At 42.9% G+C, this 18,696-nt stretch overlaps 1 long non-coding RNA gene across 2 annotated transcripts; it reads right to left on the bottom strand.

Moving 5' to 3' along the window:
* Positions 1-11,556: 11,556 nt before the first annotated feature.
* On the bottom strand, positions 11,557-16,702 carry LOC122409147 (uncharacterized). 2 transcript variants are annotated; one of them, XR_006260610.1, is made up of 5 exons: positions 16,638-16,702; positions 15,039-15,396; positions 13,482-13,986; positions 12,847-13,369; positions 11,557-12,537 (listed from the first exon to the last, which is right to left on the bottom strand). It is a non-coding gene; the product is annotated as an uncharacterized lncRNA (long non-coding RNA). The 2 variants fall into 2 exon arrangements; XR_006260609.1 differs by lacking the exons at positions 15,039-15,396; positions 16,638-16,702 and having other exon boundaries at positions 13,482-14,770.
* Between the last annotated feature and the right edge of the window lie 1,994 nt (positions 16,703-18,696).

Consider the following 18,696-nt stretch of genomic DNA (forward strand, 5'->3'; position numbering starts at 1 on the left):
GATTTCCATTAGATTCCCGTGAACTTGCTTAATAGCGTAAAAAGCGTTAGCCCCGCGAGCAAGTTCAAGTGTAAGGATGCGACGGAATGGAGGTGGGGAGAAAGACTCGATGGAAAAGTTGATTTCTCCGCAAAACGGGACGCCCAATTAGCTCGTCATTTTTTCAGTAGGTTTGAGAGGGTCTTTCGGCATGCATCCGCGTGTCCAAAGAACTCGCGTGCTGTCCATTTCTTCTCCCACTCCAAGCCAATAAGGTGAACGGCCACAGGGCTATAATAACTGGAGTGAGCGTTGCCGCTGACGCGTGGGCTACGACGAGCGAAACGGATGCGGAGACTCCGTCCTTGTCGCTCGCTGAACGCGGCGCAGAGCTCGGGCCAACAGGCCGGCTGATTTAGACACGCGCTCGCGGACGTGTCAACGGGATTCGAATCGTAGCGATATCAGATGCACTTCGCGTGTGCGCGGCTACGAAAACGGTGTTGAATTTAAGGTAACTCCTGTACTGCATGCTAGTCAAATGAGTGGTAAATTTTCAAAACGCTTTTAGACCAAGTTCAACGTACCGATTAAACTTATTGTTAGTAGATATGTATTCGAGCATACTTTATTAATGTGAAAATATATTTAAAATGATAGTTTTGCAAAAGCATCAACTGATAGATGCAAATTTCCATGCTGACACATTTTCCCAGCTATTTTTCAAATAATCATCTGCATTTTTTAACCGATTTTATTGCACCAAGTCTCATTTTGTTCCTCAACCGATCCTCTACGAATTCACCGCGTAGATTTAACTTCAAACTCATTCCTGAGAGAAATTATGAATGAAAAAGTTTTTTCACTTAATGAACAATCAGCTGCAACGGTGAAACGATCAAGTTAAAAAAATAACTACACGGTGGATTCATAGAGGAGCGGTTGACGAACAAAATGAGACTTGTTGCAATAAAATCGATGAAAATACGAATCTTTGCGCGGATCTACGATTTGCAAAGCTCTGTCGCTTCTCATGGAATTTCTGAAAAACTCTTCAAACGCTATAAACGCACGAAAACCGGCACCATTCGTGGGTTGGCTGCGCTCATTTTCAACTGTGACATCGAAAGTGGTTCTGATTCGATGAAATGCCAAATTACGCGTCACTTCCGGGAAACTCGGCCGCGTGAATTTTTTGTAAGGGGGTGACTTTGCGAGAGGGAATAATAAGTTCGAGTTGATCGGTGCACTGATGGGTTTAAAGTGTTATTTGATCTTCTAGAGATTAAGATTAGCGGAAGGAAGGTCTCGGTACATTTGAGAAGAGCCTCAGAGAAGGCAGATCTTTACGAGTTCGTCAATAACGATTTAATGGGGTCTGCGGGTCAGCGAATTAATGAGCTTTGTACTCGGACAGAACGCCTGGAAAAACTGTAACTGCATGTCGTTGTCGACATTCCGCATGTGCTTTCATCCGCGTCAACTTCGGGCCTCGGGGCAACTCGTACTTTGCTTTTATCACTTCTTAACCAACACTATCGTTAACAGTGGCGTTAGCCTGCCGCATCTTCTGGTTGCACCACAATCACTCGTCACGTCCGATTCTTCGTGGATTATTTCTCCGCATTTCCAGCTGACCGAGCGATGGCACACGCAGCGCCAAAAGTGTCCAGAAATCAAACTAAAATCCGTTTCTACCGGATTTCGTCGCGAATGTAGCGCGAATACGCGAAAAAATGTCGAAAAATGTGATTTAAATTCCGGCTGTGCGCCGTATTCGGACACCAGATTTTTCTCATCGAGGCAACGAATAAATGAAAATACGAAGCAGTTTGCGTACGCCATGACACCTTTTACGCCGGTTACAGAGATTGTTTTATCACGAATCGTACACACGTTCGTCACAACCGAAGAGACCACGGGCGGATTCACACCGATTTACTGCTCATTACGAAATTTATTTGCCGCAATTGCAATAAAAACTCGCGGAGAAATCCGGCAGAATAGACGCGAGGCGTCTGACAACGTATTTACTACGTTCCGGATATACTTTGCCACGGGAGGCGCCACCATCGATTTTGAGTTGGTCACGTGAGCTCGATAAGAGCACGGATCAGTCGGTACATCGCAACCGTGCGTGCGAGATAGCTGAAAATTTAGAAAAAATGGAGTTTTTCCAGCCCGTTCACCCGCGATCGAAATAATAAAAATGTCAGTCAATTTTTGCCCTCGCCCTGCGTGGGCTGATCAGCCATTTTTAAATCGGTCAAACTCTGTGTCAAAGAATTTTTATTTACAAAATTCCAAGTGAGGTTAGGTGACTGATCCGTACTCTTGAGAAGAAAACTGTACTTTTTACGATAGCGAGGACTGCGGAGCGCAGATGAAAGTGGAGTTTCGAAACACAATCGGTGAGATGCTCGTCCCCTGCGTGGGAAAATGAGCGAAAATTCCTTTCGATCAATTTAAAAAACCTGCCTTACTGCGTGAAATCGCTTTAACATTCTACGAGAGACGCAACGTCATCGTGGCTTCGGCAAACTTTATCAATTCTTCAGATAAATTTATTAATGAATAAATCGTATCGAAGAACTGAAGAATTTCAAATAGTATTCCGTCTTTTTACGTTGACTGAAAATAACTAACTATTATTATTATATAATAACTGACAAACAATTGAATTCATCCTTGACTAAATGGCGGAGCCAAAGGCTTCGCAGTAGTAAAAAAAACCGAACAAGTTCGATACTCGACAGCAGGCCTCGGGATAAACTTCTCGAGCAGCTCTCAAGCACGGCACCAGCGCCAAAAGAATCAATTGAAAAGGATTCCTGCAACGGAATTAGACTCGAAGTTATTCCGAGCAAATGGAAAAGATTCGTCGAGTTTGGAAGGAAGAAGCGACGTAGTAGCCGAACTCGAGCTCAACGGCCTACTCGTCGTCGAGGCTCTGCTGTGTATCCCCTCCCTCACTGATCCGCATGGAACCTCCTAAGGAGACCGGGCTGCCAATCGTTTCGGGCTTTAACGAGTGTACTTTTAACTCCTGGGAGGGTCTTTATGGGCCGCTAGGATGAGCCGGAGTTGCCGAATATTTAAAATGATTTTTCAACGGACGCCCGGCAGCAAGTGACGATGGGAGCTGCTTCGGTATCTGAACGTTCACGCTCAGCGATCCTTAGCAGCATCCGCGGAACGTGGCATCGACCTGGTGCATTACCCTGCTACGTGTCGACTCGACATCCATCGCAGTGAATCGACAACTCGTTAGAACGCTTCATTGATAAACATGCGAAATCGTTGTTACGAAATCGAGTCATATGCGACGTTGAGCTGCTCGATTAAGGATGTACAAGCGCGAGGCTTCTTTTTATATAGATAGCACTCTCATTTAGATAAGATAATATTTATTTGTTTAAGATCGTAGATCTATTACAAATTATCTGTTTTACAGGCTACGTTTTACAGATATAATTTTATGATTTATCTTACTGACTAAGTATAAAAGCTCGATTTTTGCAGCTTAAAGTTATGAAGGCGTATATATTTTTTATGAACTCTGTGGGAAGTATCTCTAAACCTGCAGGGTAATCGAAGTAAATATTGGTTAAATATTTATCCCGTTGTGGTTTATGTAATTTACATTCATTTAGAATATGTCTTACAGATTCATTAGCCTTTTCATCACAGAGTAAACAAATATCTTCTCCAGAAAAACTATATCTAAAATTTTTAAACTTGAACGAAAAGAAATGTTTGCCTGCTAGCCTGCATTGAGCCATGACTCTCTTGTGGGCTAAAGGAATGTAGCACTCTCATTTTTTTATGTCTTACAATCCAACATTCGTTTTGTGAAATTTCAAGACCCCTTGTCGAGACTCTGCTTGAAATACTGACAGTCGAAAAGTACAGAAATTAAGGAGGTACATGAGCTTGAGAAAAGTGGTGATAGCTTAATGAAACTTTTAGAATACATTTTTGGATATATTTTCTGTAGCCTCTCCAATTTTTAATCCACTTCATTCAGCCATTTTTCAATAAATCGTTTCCAAACTTCGAATATTTAACACCTACGCGGAGAGACTTTTATACGAATATTTCGGAAATGAATTTGCTAGAAAAATTTGCAATGTTTTGTAGCAGTGCTGTTCTATATCGCCATTCTATTACATTTCACAAAAGTGCATAGTAATTTTGATGCCGAAAACAATTATCTCAAATTTTACTATGCAAGACAGGCAAAATTTAGGTCTGCGACATTCTTACATCGAACGATGTATCGATATCCGAATGTCACTCGTGTCTTCGGCGAAATGTTAAAAATTGTTGAATTGCGAAATTCAGTGCGGTGAAAGGGAAAATACGAAACTATGTAATTTTTCGTATAGCACAGAGAAACGACTGCTATGTTATCTCCTAAATTTTCATCAAATCATTTCATTATTTACTACGTTTTTGATAAAAATTCACTCGGTCTTCATTTTTGACATATTACAGCGCGTTATTTACTATGAACTGTGGTAATAATGGTTCCCCAAACTTTTGCATTATTCGACATACTCTGTAGCGATTATTATTATAATATCGATGTGGTCCGACGTCACTATAAAAACATAGTCATTTTTGCTATAAAAGTCTCTCCGTGTACGCATAGGAAATAACTCCGCAGACCCCATCTTTTCATACTCAAAAACAAATAAAAAATGGCGATAGATTAGAAAAAAAACGTAACATTCCAAAGTTTGAACTCTAAAGAACATGTGTGCAAAATTTGAGGTCTTTTAATTCTCCCATTTTTTTATATGTCACATAAATTCCACCCAAAAGTGACGTATTTTTGGGGCTTAATCCCGTATAAATAAAGCAAACAGGGTTTACATAACCTAGATTGTTTACATAAAAACAATGAAATTCGTATTTACATAACCTCGCTTTACGTGAAGCTGATGTTCCTCCTTAACACGTCACTTATGGCCATCACTGGCCCCTTCAACCATCTTCGACTCAAAATTTCATACATTTCTAAATTAAATGTTAAAGATTAAAACCATTATTGATATGAATTGGATCGCGCCTAATCAATGGTTGGTTAACCTTTGTAGGACGGATCTGGTCGAAATATCGACCACTAGTTTGGTCGGGCACTTCACTTTAAAAAATCATCGATATTATGCACAATTTTTGTATAAAAAAAAGGTTGATTTCAACGTATAAATCCCCGTCCTTAAAAGGTTAAAAAAAGAGCGAGGGGGGGGGGGAGGCAACGACCATCCGAATTAAAAATATTCCGTTGAAGATGACAAATGGTTACGGAATCCTGAAATTTTACAGGCCCATACGTCACTCGTCATTACAGCGCAATCATAAACGGAGAGAAAATTTCACTAAAAACTACTATGGTGCCATAGAAGTAGGGTTCTATATCGGTAATATTTATTAATTCTTACGAACATACATAGCAATTTTTTGGGAAGCGACTCGATGGAAATTGATGAGTGATGTCAAAATAAATACATCGATACACATGTATATCGGCACGTTATTATACAATCGCGAATGAAATTCTGTTATTTACCATAGTAAATTTCTAAACGCTTTGGCGTACGATCGATGCTTGTGTTCGAGCTCCTCAAATTTGACTATGTTCAACTGTAAATTTAAATTGTGAAAACAGTACTGAGTATAGCAAAACGGCATAATAATTCTACTTGCCAGTTCATCATCGAGTCAACACAAATTTTACAACGTTTACTTGGTGAACTGTGTTAGGAAAAAATAGCACAGTTTGAACCTTTGTCACAGCAAAATACGCAATTTAAAAATTTTCATTCAGAATTGACTTGGACATTACAATGTTTTCGGTAAAAACGTTAAAAATGGGCGATATAGAAACCCAATACCATGGCAGCATTGTAATTCTTACTATTTTTTCTCTCCGTGTATTGTCAAGGGAAGTGACAGCTGTACTTTATGGTGACCTCTGATTCAATTCAAATCATGGAGGGACTCTGAATGTAATATATTATGTTTGCAATGGACTCAACTTGAAGTAGTCTGGCCGTTCGATAGTCCGGCGAAGGTTCACTTTTTTTGCGGTAAATGATGGTTTGAGGTTCGCAGATAAGCACAGTTCCGGGGCCTCTTACGGGGCGAAATTTTCAATTATTTCATTTACAATTTCGAGTTTTTAACACGCTAGCTTATGGGAGAACTCGCAATAATATTAATTGTGAAAAAGTTGCACGAGCTTCGGAATAGTTTATATCGTGAAGAAAATTCATCACGGATTCAGTTTTTTTTTTAAAAAAAAAAACTACCTTAAGGGGCTTTTAAGAAAGAAAACATGAAAAAACTTGAGTTTTTGACGTGCCGAAAGCGGATGTCGGTCATTACGTCGGACTGCTGGTACCAGCTGATTGAACTTCGGGAATCGCGGGAATTTCGTCAAATTTATTTTTGAGACTGAGCCACGTGCTTTCATTCGTCTTGTTTGACCACTCTTTTTTTCTCGGTGCCGTTACACCGATATAAACTTTCTTTCGTACAATAAAAACGCTCCCTAGATTACGTGTATGTTAAAGCCCTCGAAACGAGCCGATTCGTCGATTTATTTAGAGATTTTTTCACAGTGATTAAAACTGAAGATTCTCGGTTCTTGAGGATCAAGAGGATCGAAATAAATCGCTGAAAAATTGAGGAAACGTTACATTGTGGGAACGTCAATGTCAACGATGACAAAAGAGAACGTGAAAAGATGGAGCAGATGGTTACTAGGACCGCATAAATAGTAACGTCGTCGGAGCGTTTCAACGGCGAACAACGATCCCCCAGGCAATTCCGCCTTATCAATGCTCGTTTATTCAGACAAATAAATTGCTTTGCGGCCGTTTAGTTCAAAAGTTAATCGGTCGAGAAAGGACATCGCGTATTTCGACGACTCACAGATCGCGATTACATTTCCATTCGAAATTAAAGATTCTCAAGAACCGAAGAAAACGCGTTTTTTGCAATTTCATATCCGCTCCTATGTAAACCTGGACGAAGTCTTCCGTTGCGAAATTTGAGTTATTATTTTTCCGGGAATGCAACGCTCTACGGTTCCCCCCGTGCGCGATTCGTTTCTTATTAAACGGTCTTTATTCCCGGAAGAATTTAAATAGTTCCAAGTCTTTGTCACAAGTCTGCGAGATCCATTGCGCTTTCAGGGGACCGGCCGTTTTTTCACAAGGCCGAAGAGCATCAAAAAAGGATCACAAAACGGAATGTCGGGACGAAAAAAAAGAAAGAATATCAAACTTTTCGGTTTTTTGATGGAGCCAAGTTTCCGATTTCTCGTAAGAGTACACGAGAATTTGACAAAGTGCTTAAAGTTCGAAGATCCGATGGTGCGACGAGGAAAAAAAAATTTCAACGCGTTCGAACCTCCGAATGAAAATCCGTAATAAAAGGTAACTTCGACCGTTTCATTTAATGTCGGCGTCGGTGCATCAGTCGTATTCTCAGTGCAGTGCCTTCGATGGAATTCAACATGCGAAACGCAGCGTAAAAATATTAAACCGATATCCTTAAATCGTAGGCTAAAGAGTTCTAAAGACCGCGCGACAAAGAGAAAAAAAAAGAATGAATAAAAATACTCGCAATATCCTCCGAACTGTTGCGAAAATGGACTTTAAAATTTGTCGAAAAAAGTTGAAAACGCGACGGCTTATGTAAAAAATGTCTGGACGAGAGGTCGGTTTGAAAAATATTCTTGTCTCGAGTCGCTAGCGCGACACTCTCGATTTTGGTCGGTCTTCGCGTCGCAACATGGATTTCCGATAGCACTAAACTTCGTTTAAAGTTCAATGATGAAACGAGCTGATTAAAAGCTGCCGTGGAAAAAGGTTTTAAAGCTCCGTTGTTCGGAATATTACGGATATAAGGATTATCGAAAAAGATGGTAGGTCAGGCGACAAAGTGTCGTTAATGTTCGAGTTGATCTGACATTCTCGGCAGGCATCCTTTTCTCGCTCGTGCGAGGTTGGCACCGCCCCTCCACGGCTGTTCATGCACGCTCCGCTCACCGCGCACCGCCTCGCCAACTTTCCCCCTAATCCCCCCCCCCCCCCCCCGCCGCGCCTGGTGCGAGCGAGCATCCTGAAAACGATTTCGAAAGCAGTCCGCTCTCTCTTGCTCTTTCGCAGTCCCCGTTAACCTCTTCTCCTTCGCACCTTACCGCTCGTCCAATTTTTATGCTTGCAGCAGTGCAACGTCACCAAGATTCCGCTTACTAAAAGCTCCGAACGGTATGAAAAACCGCTTAATACTTACGCGCGACAGCGATTGTGCTTGACCGAAATGCAAAACAACAAACGCTTATCGACTCTTTGTTCGCCCGAGCGATCTGCCGGGTCGTATGTAAACTTGAGGCAACGGAGCGATCCGTAGAAATTTCAATGATCTTTGTCCAATCGATGAAAAACGAATAAAACGAAAGTCCAAAGTCCACCGGCTTCGTAGAGCGAATCCGCGGTACGCAACTGTCAACTATCGATTCGTAAGTCAAATATGACGGATTCCCACGTTGGGAAAGCTTCGCTTTTTCAATATCGACTGAAATTGCTGAACCGACGACAAATCGCGGACTTGGTCAGCGCCCACGCTATACCCACACTTTGTACACTGGCCCCGCGCGCGCGGTGACAAATTTTCTCACACTTATAGTTTCCGGTGTGCCGAGTTCGATAATGAAGAATCTGGACGTTAATTGAATACGGCGATTGACGTTTTGAGCACTGATGTTCCGCGAAAATCATTAATGCAACGAGAGCAATGAATAAGCTACGAGAAATGAAACTTAATCACGAATGAATTAAACGGAGATACACTTTTGGGCTCGGAGATCGTATGCATGGCGTCCAGGAACTCGGGTCAAAAAATTATTTCCATTTGACAGGAGATTCGAACTGGAGAGTGAAACCGGAGGGAAAGTACTTCCACGACGAATATCTTCGCAACGCCAATCAGCTGAGTGCAAAATGGTTTAAGTAAACGTAATAACTGTCCACTGTCTCATTTTCATTAGTCCTTACCAATGTCGAGTAACCTGAAAATCTGGCGAGTTATTCGATTAACGAACTGTGCCAAAATAATCGACATTTTGGCTCTCTGTAACTCTTAACGAGAGATTCGGACGGGAATGAACGTATGTACGTGGCTTGGCATCGGGAGAGTCGTGTCAGCACATGATATCCTAATGTCGTGGAGGCGAAGAGCGTCGAGAACGTCTCCGTTTCGTCGTGCATCGCGATGACGAAGAACAAGAATCGGGTGGATGACGGGGGATGAGAGAGCGAGAATATCGTTGCGGGCATCACTCTTGTCGTCGTGTTAACGCCACGCGCCATGTTGCACGTCTGCGTCTCGGCGCTTCTGCTATCGGGGCACCATGATGGTCGAAGAGGTTTCGTGGGGGGGGGGCAAGAGTCTCGAGGGAAAGAAATTATGAATTTATATTGAGTCGAGAGCTCTCCCGAGTAGCTTGGGAAGGTATGGACAAGCAGTTATCAAAATACGAGTCTTACCATTTATGGAAGAAACGAGGAGAAGGTTCGGTTAGGATCGAGGCAGCATGCAGCGCCAAGAGGTAGCGAACGCGCGCCTCCCAAAAAGAAACTTGGCCGCTTGGCGGCGCTGCGGTATGCCGTATCGACCGTGCTTTCCTCGTTGTACAACATAACCACGCCATCGGAGAGCAGAGGCCGTTCGCGAAGACCAAAAGCGGTTTCATACCTCGCGCAAATGCCTGCGCGAAGGTCCTTTCTCGAAAAGTCGAGCGCCAGGACGGATCAGGAGAGCAAACGACGCAAGAACAAGTATTCATTTCTCTACTGCAGCTCGCAAACTAATTTGATACTCTCTGCGACTCGTGCGCTTCTACCAGGCAAATCTACTCGTTATTTTGCTCTCTTCGTCTATTTACAAGCTCTAATTATCACGATTGCGTTATTGTCATTGCGAAAAATATTATATTTGCGTTGCTCAACAAGTTCAAAAGTTCGCTGTCGTTTCACGAAGCGATGGCAAACGAATACAAGCGTTTTACGTAAACGACGATCGTCGCTCTCCTCTCATTTTTTTACCATTCAAAATAAAAACTACCGGATTTGCCTCGACTTGCGAACTGTCAAACTTTCAATTCGTTCCGTTATTCCACGATCCCGAAACCAGGTCGATCAATTTCAACAATAAACATTCTCCAGTACGGAATCTTCGCGATTTCGACATTCGAAATGTCAGTTTTCTGGCGACGAGTCGAGTCGTCGAATTTCACGACGCCGTTGAAAGTTTGTAATTCCTCTTTCTACTGCACGCGCGAAACGACACTGAAATAATCTCGCGTTCAATTTTCAGAGGCTTCCCGTACCCAGACGCGTTATTCACAGAAGACAATGGAGTCCGCGTGCTATGAGCAGAGAAACAGGAAAACACGGTGGTCTTCGGTCGAACCTAAATTGAGCAGAGAACCTTCGCATCGCTCTTATTTTAATACCATTCGATACGTTTATTGCGCACGATTACGCGTTTGACAGCTCAAATTAATTGAAATCATGTTGGACAAGAAATCTTAAAAATAACCTCAAAACAGAACGAGTTTACGGAGCTTTGCGAGCTGCAAAGTCTACGGTTGTTTGTCTCCGCAGTTTTTCGGCTTTTAAAACCGAATCAACTATCGAGAAGTCTCCGTCGGTTGAATTTTTCGAAAAACAGCAGAAAATCGAATAAAGTATGATGATTATTCACCTTGAATAGGATACGAAGCATGTGGGTTATGTTCGTGGTGGCTCGATGACTAATTTCAAACAAAAGCTATCGCGACCTGCCCCGTGAACTTGAAAACTCGAATATGACGGTTTTCGAGCTCTTCTACGTTTTCAATATTCTGCGAACCTGACGTGCCTTCATTTCTCCAAGATTCTTCAATAATATTTCAATGGCGTTGGTAAATAAACGAAAACGTTTACATGCCGAAACACAAAAGGTCTACGACGCTGAAAGTCCAACGAAATTAACGAAAAGAAGATTTGTTATGCCCACATTTTTATTTCACGAATCATCGATGTAGGTTGAAAAACTACGAATATTCGGCAGGGAGCACGATTGGAGATTTACTGGAATTATTCAAGAGTTTTTTTACATCATTTCGTTGGACTCCAACGTTGCAAACTTCAGCGTCACAAAGGTCTTGAAACGGCCATTTTTAATAACCGATAAATATAACACATTTCATGAGGTTCCCAACGGCTGGAGAACACGGGACAGGATTTCTCCTCACTTCTCCAACTTGCAGTCGTCCCCGTGGCAAGATCGTTTTTGATAAACAGCAGAACGAGTTTCCTCGGACACCGAACGACCTTTTAACGGAAAGCGAAAATGAGCATATCGGAATAGATAATGGAACAAGCTCTGGCAAAACGGCATAAGGAGCCCGCGTTAGAAATCCCGAAACGGCCATTTTTCATGCAAACGTTGCAAATCCGTTGTTTCTCATACCACACGAAAAATCACAAAAGACACGATGCGAGGGAAAAGCTTTTGTATTAACGCGCATTGGCTTCCGGTCAGGACAAACGTTCCAGGATATCAAAAAAAGTCGTGATATTTGTTTTTGAAATAACTATTTTTCACCCACGTCCTGTCAGGCAAACCCTTCATTTTGTCACATTCCTTTCAACGTCAAAGAAATGTTGGCAAAATTAATATGAAAGCGGTGGAACGATGGGTCGGCGTTGCACGGGTGCCCAAAAATGATAACGTTTTACCACAAACTTTCGGAGTTACGTAATTGTTCCAAGTGAAAAGTTCGTAATTACATTTGAACGATGCTAAAAAAAAATGTTGAAAGATGCAGAGTCTCTCAAAAATTCATGTTTTTCCCTAAATTATTTTGAATTTCGAGTAATATCATCTAGTTTTTTACAATTACGGTACATTGACAAATCTGAAAGTCGGTTTACTCTTGAATGGGAGTTTCCTGACCGTTCTACCTCGGGACATTTCCCTCCGAGTATCGAAAACGAGAAATTCCCAACACTGATCGATCGAAATGAAAGTGTTTCAGCCCCCGGCAGGAGGGAATGCGAAAATGAGCCAAACGTCATTCATTTCGGTTGGATGAATTCACCTCGGACATTCCCGAGCATCTTCCTCGCGCTAGTGGCGCCACAATCGTCAAGGAATATTATCTCAATGCAGAAAATAACGGACGAAGGCATGAGAATGCTCGGGAGCTGTTGAAAACTCCACGAATTGAATAATTACGAAACGTCACGTAACTACACTGCCGACGTTTCGGCAAGTTGCCACACGACAACATTTTTTCTCAATCCCCTTTGGAAAATCACGTTGAATTTCATCTGCAAGTGCGATCCGGATGCTATTTTGGAACATATCCCACCCGAAGAAGGTTGACGCCGATCGATATTTCGAGACATTACTTTCGTAATAAACTCTCGATCTTTTTCATGGGCCAATAAAAGCAGTTCCCCGGAGGCTTCCTCAAGTCTTTCTTTAGATATTCTGTAAAAAAAACGGAATTTATTAATCGTTGTATCAAGGAGCACATTTCTGTACAGTTCGCTGTCAAAAGCTTTGGAGAAAGTGGCAGGCAAACTGAAAATATAGGGGTCCAGTTCTAGTTGCATTCCGAACAGAACATCTCGCTTTGCGAGTTTTTTTAACGAAGATGGTGCAACTGTAATCGTAAATCGCTAACGAACAACGATAATCGATGGTTGCCGGCTGTATGAAACTAATTCGATTACGGATTACAGGAAGTAATGAAATGTAGAAAAAAATTGATTGGGAATGCATTTTAAAAGCGAGTACTTGGCGGGCTTCGATCCTCGCATTTTCTGCTCCAGTCTGATGGACGGTTTGTGGCAAAGTGGCTAATCGTTTGCGGTATTTTTAGTGTCGACTGCAAGCATTTTCATCAGAGTGTCATCGATTTGAAAACGTTTACGTGTGCTTGACTTTCTCAGAAGTCTAAACTGCATTTTTCATCAGCGTGAACTCCAGTCGAGGAGTATCCCGACTTTCTTGACTTCCTAGTCGTTTAAAATCTCGTGTGTCTTCTGATTTCGAGTCGGAATGTTGGAGATAAATGTTCGAAAAGCGTGAACCGATCTCCTCGCGATGTTCGCGCCAAGTTGAACCCCCCGGTCGGCGCGACTCGAATGTTTCGTACTGCGACATCAACGCCATTAACATTATCTCGCTCTCTTCGTCTCCCTCGAGCTCCCTTTGTTCTGAGAAGCACGTGGAATCCTCGCGGGCTGGAGAGGGACAACGCGAATGGCGCTCGCCTCCAGGAGAAGGTGTCCGGATCCGGTTCGCTCACATGAAAACACTGCAGAGAGTGCGGACGATAAAAAAAGAAATGTTAGTGGTGCGCAGGCTTTTGTTGCCCCTCAAGAAAATAGGTTTTCATTTCGCCACCTCAAATGCATAGAAATTTCTACCTGAAACGGTGCGGCTGGGCAACGGGGTTGCCCAACATCAATTGCTATTGGAACAGCCGACTTTTTGCGGGTACCTCGAACAAATATTTTCTCTACATCGCACCGCGAAATGTGGCCACGTACTATTTTCTGCACTCATCGCGATGAAATATTTGTTGTTTTATTTTCAACTGGAATTTTAGTGCCAACGGCGCTGATCACTGCACTCGTTTTCCGCTTAGCCACGCCTCGGCGGTGGAGCCCAATCATTGGAGATTGGTGAATTCCGTATTCCCATGGACGAAGCAATGATTTTTTTAACAGTGAGCAATGGAATATCCAAACGTCACTGAGCCACGATGTCAAGAGATGCGGTAGCGAGTCAACGCCCAGCTCAAATGAAAAGCTTGCGGGCGCTTCGCTGCAGCTCCGAAATTATGAGGAATTGAGCTTTTCGAGCCATTTTATTTCCCCAATTGCTTTCCCGGCGGCCAAAAGTTGACAAGGCGGTCAGAAGAAAGCTCACCTGGTAATCGAATCAACAAATAAATTTCGGTTTAAAAATTTCCATACAGAAATGAATTATAAAAAATGTCCTGTCAAAATTTCAAAGCCCGAGGATACTTTGATCGTGGAAAAAAAATTCAAACGGTCTCTTACGAGTTTCAGTGGTTTTCCCGTCTTCGTATATGAAATTCGCAGGCATTGAGAAGCAGTTCTCGCAGAAACTTTCATAAGTGATAGAAAAATATGTGACGATCATGTTTTCAGCTTCGTAAGATCCATTCAATGCTCAAAGTTCGCAGTTAAAGTAGTTCGGCCGTTCTATGACTAGTCAAGTTTGCAACCACTTCGTGTTGATTAATTTCAAGTCTAAATTATTAATCAAATTAATAAATACCTACATTGAGAATATTTTTATCATAAAAATGTAATAAAATGCTTTAAAAATATCATAAAAGATAAAATTTATACTCAAACTTGACTAGTTTTTTGAACATATTTATTGTGCGAAAGAAAGTTTATATCGGTGTTACGGCACCGAGAAAAATGGTCAATTTATGGAGAAAAAACGAAGCTACTGGACGAATGAAAGCACGCGAGTCAGTCTCAAAAATAAATTTGATGAAATTCCCGCGATTCCCGAATTTGCTCGAAGTTCAATCAGCTGTCACCAGCAGTCCAACGTAATGACTGGCATCCGGTTTCGACGCGTCGAAAACTCAAGTTTTTTCATGTTTTCTTTCTTAAAAGTCCCGTAAGGTAATGTTTTTTTTAAAGAAATGGAATCTGCGATAAATTTTCTTCACGACAGAAACTTTTCCGAAGCTCGAACACCGTACAATTTTTTCACAATTAACATTATTGTGAGTTCTCCTAATGTTAAAAACTCAAAGTTATAAATGAAATAATTCAAAAATTTTCTCCGTATGAGGTCTCGGAACTGTGCTCATCGTTATTAGGGAACCTTGAACTATCATTTACCGCAAAAAAAAGCAGACCACCGTACTTTATCGAACGGCCGAACTACTTTAATGATTTTTATTCTCGAAAAATGGTGATTATTGGGAGGTTAACCCATGCGTTGTTTCCACGATGGGAGCGTTGCGACCGCGCGCTTTTTCAGACCGGGAGCTATGTTTTCCGCGGTGGTCGCAACTGTCATTAAGGACTTGCGATAAAACATGAAGGTCGGTTGAGAAAGTCTAGATGTAATTGTGAAAAACTCGTTTTTTTCGACGTCTCTGGGACGTTTTAATAACGCGTGATAATTTTTCTTTTCTCCAACTCGGTGCCAGCCGAACTTCCTCGTGGTCTCTTCCGCGAGTCGAGAATGAGCCGGAACCGGAGTAAAAACCTTTCGAACTTCCTTCCCCGGGAATCTCGAGTGACCGAGAGCTTCATAAGCAGGCGAATCGAAACGGAAAAGAGATTTCTGTAAAAAAAAACATTTCGTTAGATTACAGCTCGAAAGTGTGAGAATTTAAATCGGAATCTCCATCGACTCATCGAAAGCTGCGGCAGCATGAGAAATCGATTGGCCGGAAAAAAGGAGCGTTGGTTAAAAAGTTCGAACGATTTAGCGACTGGCGATGTATAATGGAGAGCACCGGAGAGAAGCCATTTTGCCGGGGAAATATATCCAACGCCAATGGGAGTGTGGAGCTCCGTTATTTTCTTGTAATGCACCGAGCGATATTTCCCCATTTTCACTTGCCCCTCTGTCACAAGACGTTCGAGCAGAATCAGCAGAAACGCAAAAGCGTAGATCGAGCGATAACGGTGAAAATATTTGCAGAAGCTTGGCATAGGCCGACGCGAAATTTCCCGAGAGCTCAACAGATTCGTCGCCGAATTAAAATCTTCGGTAATCCCTTCACCGAGTGATATCAGGCGTAAGATTCATTTGTACCGATGAATCATTAGTAACGATGACGTTTGATCGCCCATCGGCCGTGTACAAACAAGAGTGCATACAGGACGAGATGCTTCGGCCGTTGTAAAAAGTTGACGGGTCCGAGGGAGGAGGGGTGGGGACGAGGTTGGGGGTTGCGTGACTGGGTTTGCGAGCGAGGCGGAGGAGGGAGCGAGTTCACGATTCCGCGTCAGTAATAGAGAGAAGGATGAAAAAAGAGACAGAGAAAGGAGAAAGAAAGGGAGGGAGGGGGTAGGAAAGAGAGAGAGAGAGAGCGAGGGAAGGGAAAGGAGACGGGATTCCCGAGACTGGTCGCGTCCACGGAACGAGAAAACGCGGTTGCACGCGAAGATAGCCGGCGTCGCGTTCGAGACGGCGATCGATAGCGGGCGCCGCGCGCGGCGTAATTCCGGACTTGCCGCGAGAGCCTCGCTATATATAAAGCGGCAGGGCGCGAGGTGAGAGGGGGTAGGGAGCCGCTGTCTCGCAGGAGAGCGGCGTGGGGGTGGGACATCCACTCAAAACCGTTGGCATGTGTGTGTGTGTGTGTGGCTCGCGTGCATACAAATATAGTTCCCTTGTTGCCATGGCGACTGGTGTGAGAAGGGCTCCGACGTAACAACGCGTATTGCTCAGGTGTCGTCGTACATATTGACTCTGCGTGCGTAGACCGGCGCGTGTGTTTGGGCCTACGCGATAGCAATTCCATCTACGGGATGCATTTGCTTCGTGGATGCGGTTATGTACTCCTGAATACATACCCGAGCAGAATGACCGCGCGATGCTTGACGTGGGCGGAAGAATGCTCGACTGGACCAAGGTCGAATGGAGGTTCAAAGTTAACGCGTCTCCGCGGACGCTTCGAAGTATCAAGAGACTTTATTGAACCGCGGGACAAGTACGTCTACAACTGTGTGCACAACGCCTTACGAGAGTCGCTCATTTCTTAGCATTTTATCATGATGGAAACTATTCGCGGTGACGGAGCTGCAAGCGCGACGAGGTTCACCGAAATTGCAGGTTAAACTGACAGCTCGTGAAACGAAGCTCTCCGGGGAACTAAAAATCGACACGATCGCTTACGGCACGAGGAAAAGCTTTGAACTGATGAATTTTCTTAGAATTGCGGAAGATTCACAGAATTTTTAAAATAAACTTCCTCGGGGCTCCGATCTCTCACAAGGGAACGATCCACGATTGTTCGCCATCCGCGCGTCAATCACCTCGACACCTATCAACTCTACTGATAATACTCGTTTCACCCCTCGCCAGTGCAATAGCGATGCGTTGTCGCTGTTAGATGAATCACAAAATGGCGGCGGCGTTCACCATTGTTTTTTGCCTCGCGACATAACCTCCTAAGGAGCGGTGACGAGGCGAAAATTCTAATAGCTTTCCCACTTTGATGGGGAGACTCATTTGTCACTCAGAGAAAGCAACACACAAGTTGCGATCTCGAAACAGCATCAAATTGTTGATTCTCCGTTTATATTACGCTGCTTCGACGTTCTGATAAATCGGCGGTGTTACCGACTCGAGTGCACAAAGTGTTTCGGATTACTGAGCAGAAATTTTGAGACGAGTTGCCGTTTAATAGGAATGTAAATAAAAAGTAGAGCCCTGTCAAAATGAGTTGATGAAATAAAATTTTTGTAGCGATGACGCCCTTTTTCTCATGATTTTCGTCGTGTTTTCCAGCATTTTTTCATCACGATTTTAACCTTAACCAAACAGATGTAGCACCACTGACGTAGTTATTTGTAGGGCACGCAAAACACATTTTTCGGCATGTTATTTTTTCCGTGTCTGCGATCCACGTATGGCTGATCGGTCAGTCGAGTCCATTGAGCGTCACTTTTTAAAAAGCTCCGCAAGTCCGATCCTGTTGTCGCTGTTGTAAAACAATAGCCGGCATTTCAACAACGCAAAAGATTATTCACTTATTTCGGAACCGTTCGCGATCGCGCGCAGACGAACGAATGAGAAATGCGACTCTCCGAAACGCATAGTTCCCACAATGTTGATCGGAACAGAGAACAAATTAACCTTGAAAATTCCGCGACGAACTCTTCCACAATGTATCACAAGACAAAAATAATCATTCGACGGAAAGCAATCGGTAAATATTCGTTTTGAAGCCGTGCCTTATCAACGATTCGCCTTTCTCATGCCACGTTTTCCCGTTGTCTCGCGACAGTTACCTTTGTTCGCACGCACCAGTTACATCTAAACCCGTTACCGCCAACTCTACTAATCTGACGTTAGTCACATTTTCTAATCGATCCCACTGGAAACCGTAACGAATGAGTGTATGTTGCGCGAGTCGGCGAGCGACAAACATGACGCCGAAAAAATGATGCGGTCCTTTCGTCGAAAAAAAAAACACCGTCAATGTGACGACGATTGGAGGTTCGAGAGCTTTAGAACCTTACGAATAAAGGGGAAATCGGATGGATCAGGATCCGAATACGCCACTGCGAAGACTTCAATTATGCTCAGACCGTATTTTTTGGTGGCGCTAATCGGGGCACTCGAAATTTCAACTGATTCCTAACCTCTGAGAAGTCGCGGTTATACAGGAAAAGCTTCGGATTCTGCCATTTTCCCAACTTTTATCGTTAATATTTCTTTTAAGCATTCGGTAACTCTTTATTTTTATTGTCGCTATAGATTCCTTACATTTTTTTCTGTCTGTGAGACAGTTTGTATCAGCAATCTAGAATTATTTAGTATATATGAATTATTGAATAGAAATGTGGTGTCGATGGAATCTTCACAAGCTCGCGTATAAATTTTACGATTTTTCAAGTTTCAATTCTT

Source organism: Venturia canescens, chromosome 4 (genome assembly GCF_019457755.1).
Source record: "Venturia canescens isolate UGA chromosome 4, ASM1945775v1, whole genome shotgun sequence".
In the NCBI taxonomy this organism is placed as follows: domain Eukaryota; kingdom Metazoa; phylum Arthropoda; class Insecta; order Hymenoptera; family Ichneumonidae; genus Venturia; species Venturia canescens.